Source organism: Terrapene carolina, unplaced genomic scaffold (genome assembly GCF_002925995.2).
Source record: "Terrapene carolina triunguis isolate 2854851 unplaced genomic scaffold, T_m_triunguis-2.0 Scaffold234, whole genome shotgun sequence".
In the NCBI taxonomy this organism is placed as follows: Eukaryota; Metazoa; Chordata; order Testudines; family Emydidae; genus Terrapene; species Terrapene triunguis.
Genome location: NW_020664585.1, coordinates 16,792,236 through 16,796,889, shown reverse-complemented (window position 1 = coordinate 16,796,889; position 4,654 = coordinate 16,792,236). Strand labels below are relative to the sequence as shown.

General features: G+C 47.2%; 1 long non-coding RNA gene across 2 annotated transcripts in view; it reads left to right on the top strand.

Annotated features, from left to right (window-relative positions):
* Positions 1-1,293: 1,293 nt before the first annotated feature.
* The window catches only part of LOC112103943, a 19,386-nt gene continuing 16,025 nt past the window's right edge, over positions 1,294-4,654 (top strand). For both annotated transcript variants that reach the window (XR_002907880.1, XR_002907879.1), the window contains exons 1-2: positions 1,294-1,418; positions 1,871-1,980. This is a non-coding gene — a long non-coding RNA (uncharacterized LOC112103943). The remainder of the gene's footprint in view (positions 1,419-1,870; positions 1,981-4,654) is intronic.

Here is a 4,654-nt window from a genome sequence, read left to right as displayed (position 1 = left end):
CGGGCGCTGACTTTTGTTTTTGCCGGTGGGTGCTCCTTTCCACCCCCTCCACCCCTGTGCAAGTGGTGGGCGGGACCTCAGGGGGAAGAGAGGGAGCAGGGGTGGAGCCTCAGGGTGGAGCACGGGCAGGAGGGAGGGAAGAGGCTGAGCGGGGTGCAGTGGTGGGCGGGGCCACGGTTTGGGTGCCAGGGCTCACATAAATTTAATCTGGCCCTGCGGGTGCTGAGCACCCCCCAGAGCACCCACAGAGTCAATGCCTATGCCTGGGACATTGTGAGGCTTAGTTCATGCAGGTTTTGAAAGTACTTTGGAACTCCTTGGATAGAAAGGACTGTCAAAGCACAAGGTGTTCATGTTCTGCCCACTTGCCCTCAGACGGGATCTTAGTTTCTCAAGAGTTCATCTGGTTTTGCTGCTTTTATCCCTGTTTGAAGCCACCTAATGCTTTGCTTTTGTCACTGGAGTTTGTTGTTGTCAAAGGGCTGTTCCGAGGATGACTGTGGCCAAAGGACTCCCACTGATTTCAGCGAGCTTTGAGTCAGGCCTCGAATACTTATCAGGATGTAAAAAGCCAAAATGAAACACAGGGTTACAATGGCCTCAGGCAAGGAACAAGCAGCAGGAGCAGATCAACTCTTTAAGAAGCTAAAACCATTAGTGCTTTTGAGAGGAGAGGCAACTACATGATCTACTGCAGAAGCAGCATATATTCCATGAAGCTTCAATTGCTGTTTATGAGCCCCAGGTAAGCATTTTGCTGATGAGTTACTGCAGAAAACCCAGCATCCCACAAAACTGTACTTAAGGCTGACATCTAATGAAAATGTTTAGTCCAGTTGGCACGCTCAGGCTGAGGGCCATTGCAGATGGCATCAGGTTTCTTTAACTTACTCCGAGCTTGAAAATGTGTCCTTGATTTCAGCCTCCAGGAACGTGGGCCTGGACTGCTTTGCCGTCTAATGGATCTTTTATTTGATCTGCTCATCCAAACACGCTGGGCATGTGCTTGGGTCACTTAGAGAAAGCTGAACCCCGCTCATGTTCTTACAGTGTAATCCCTTCATATTGATGTCTATATTGCAGCAGGTAACAAAATCCATGCAGATTCATGCCAGCAGCTGATCATCCCACACAAGCACGGTTCATCTGGTGAGCTCTTTCCAGCATTAGGACTGCTTTGCCTAATCGCTTACTGCAGAAGTATGAAATGCATAAATATGTCAGAATATAAATACTGCCTTGCCGCAGTTGTTCGTACATCGCGAACAGATGCAGCAGGAGACAGCAGTGTGGTTGAATCTCTGTAGGTTTAACTCGTGAATCAAAATCCGCAGGGACATCTTTGCTGGCTCAGGCCAGACAATGTGCAGGGTACTTTTCAAGCCAGTCGCCGAGCAACGGTATTTAGGAAAATAAAGGTAGGAAAATCATTGCTAATCTACATTATGATTGGACTGTTGCAAACCAATTGTTGTTTGCAAAATGCAAGGGGCCTGATCAAGCTCCCACTGAAATCAACGGGGAGTCTTTCCACTGATCGAAATGGAACTTGGATTGGGCCCTGAATGCACTTAAGTCCATTTCACAGGTTAATTTGTATTTGCCAAAGCTCTCTGGGGCAAGGGCTGTCTTGTTAGCTGTGTTTGTACAGCACGTAGCAGGATGGAGAACCAGACCTCACTGGAGCTGTTGGGCATTAACTTATGTGTATATTTATTAATAAAAATAATGAATGATTGAAGACATTGGTGGGGTATAGACTGGAGGTAGGAGAGGACTGTTCATCCCAGAAGTTGGTGCTGTTTGAGGCAGATTTCTAAACGTGAAACATCCTGAGATGATTGTAAATGATTGTTGTGTCTTTGATTAGTGGCAGCCTGTGGGCCAAGCTTCCGCCTAATGGGAACCGAAGTGGTGGAGATATTAATCCCAGGAAAAAAGGACTTTCTAGTGAAAACCCTCGGGGACCCTTCCATCAAGGTGAGTGATTGGGAGGTGGTATGTTCTAGTAAATGGTGCTTGCTGGATTGTAAACAGCTGCAGTTTCTAGGGAGTAATTTTCGATTGAGCTGCTAAACCATGCCCACAAATTTAGCAAGCGCAGATGTTTGCCCTGCCAAAATGATTACAGTTGCACATGTTCTCTGCACACACAATAGATGTGCAACAAAGTATGAAGGTGCAACTGACCCTAGGACATTCATGAAAATGTGTCTTCTGAGGTCACTGCATCTTGTTACCCCCATCAAGAATGTGGAGAGACATTGTCAGGTTCATCCTACTTGAATCCTGAATCAGGCAGTTCTTCTAATTATCCACAGCTTGTGTCTGATAATCACGGGGCATCTCTGACGCAAGGCCTCATAGGCATCCTTGTGCCAAGCCCTGAGACTTCTAAAGACAGAGCTCCCACTTAATCGCTTGCCAGAGGTTTTTGGTAACATCCCTTTCCCATTCTATGCCATCAGATAGGATTCTAAACAGGGTTTTGATCCAGGGTCGCTGTGACCTGGACTGCAAACCTGAATACATCTGTGTGTCCCCAGGATATCTGAGATCTGATCCCAGAGGCATCTTCACACCTCCCCCTAAACGACAGCAGAATATCTGTGCTGTTTGCTGAGTTAAAACACACAGGGTTGGGGTGTGCTTGCACCAGTAGATCACAAAGGATCCCTTAGCACAGTGTTTTCCAAACTTGGGACGCCGCTTGTGTAGGGAAAGCCCCTGGCGGGCCGGGCCGGTTTGTTTACCTGCCGTGTCCGCAGATCCGGCCGATCGCGGCTCCCACTGGCTGTGGTTCGCTGCTCCAGGCCAATGGGAGCTGCGGGAAGTGGCGGCCAGCATGTCCCTGTCTTAGCAGGTACTGAATGAGCTATGTGTAATACCAGCTGCTTTCCAGAACCGTTACTCCCATTGCAAAGTCCCATGACATTCTCTTTTAAATTGTGGCGTTTGTTGGGACAAGACGGACTGAGAGGTGAGTTATGTGTCAAGCCAAAATGATGGTGCCTAAAGGCATCAAAATCCAATATGTGCTGGAAAAGCCTCTGTACCTGGCTTCTATGGCTGGTTATTAGAGCACTCTATTGTAAGATGATGTATAGCGATTTAGGTATTGGTAGGTTAATTTACTAATTTTTTATCATAATCCTATGGGGGCCATTTGCAAAATATGGGTCCTGGTTCTGATTTTATATCTCTCCGAAGTTTGGGGGTGCTAGAATCTGTGTTCTGGTTTGGCCCATCTCTGGGTATCATTCAACTGGAATTCTTTCTTTTCAAAGAGCCTGGGGAGAGGATTCATGGCTTTTGAGGCCAGATGATCATGTAGTCTGACCTCCTGTATAACACAGGCCATAGAATTTCACCCAGTGATTCCTCCATTGAGCCCATAACATCTGGCTGACCTAGAGCATATCTAGAGACATCCAGTCTTGATCTACAGACTCCGGGTGACAGAGAACCCACCACATTCCTTGGCAAAAGGAGATTATTCCAGGTTTTTAGCTGATTGGTTATGCCACTTCTTCTCTGCTTAACAATAGAATATAGAAAAACTGGAGCAGCCCATCATTTTTTTTGGTCCACATGAAGCAATGTGTAAATATGCACCAGTGACTTTGCATGTGCAGATTTTGCACACTGCCCTCTGCAGCTGAAGTTACTTTGAACAGATTGGGGGAAGTTAGAGGCCTAACGCTGTAAGCAATGACCCGGTTTACGTGTGCACAGCCAAGTCTTTGCAGATTTGAAGACTCTCACTCATAAAATCACAGGCATAATTTAGAAGCTGCTTTTCAACATTTGGCAGGCCAGCCCCCAGCTATTTCCCCCCAATGTATTCTCGCGTCAATAGTGGGTGTCACAGATCGCTGCGCTTTAAACGGCCGCTGTATGAAATGTTCTGGATGTCCTAGTGGGGTGGAGTGAGTCAGAGCTGACTGGAAACAAAATTCACTTGGTGGATTTTCTCCCAGAGGGGAGCTAGTAATTCCTGGTAAAGATCAAAACCAACTACAATTGGGTTGGTTTTGGCTGGCACATTGCTTTGCACTAAAAATCTCCCCTGGGAACAGTTGTAAGCTTAAACTCCAGAAGGCCTTTGCTTTGCATTGGGGGGAGGGGGCCTTTCACGTGTTGTTTGCACTCTTGAGAATTAATTATGGCAGATGCTCTGTGCATGATATTCCACCTGGGCACAGCGGGAACTGAAGTGTGCCACCATGTGAGAAAGACTTTGGTTGGAATCCCAGACTTAGTCTCTTATCTTCCCAAGGCAGATGCAGATCAGAAATTCCAGGGAGAAGATGGCTCTGACCACTCCAGGGGAGTTTTGTGAGTGGCTCTCAAAAGCAGTAGGTGCCTGACAGCACAGAATGTGAGTGACCTTCTTGTGTGAAGGTATAACTCCTCCTTCAGCGAGCCAGGCACTTCCTGATGGTGATCACAATCCAGATGTCCTTCGTATGGGACCAGCCGCACAGCGATCAAGCAAAGTACATGTTACCAGGACAATTGGTGTAGAAAGAATAGCAAAGACTCCAGAGTCTGGAGCACACTGGGAGGGTGACCAAAAACCAGGAACAGCTTTGAGGTGTTCTCTCTGTGTGTGTGTGTGTGTGTGTGTGTGTGTGTGTGTGTGTGTGTGTGT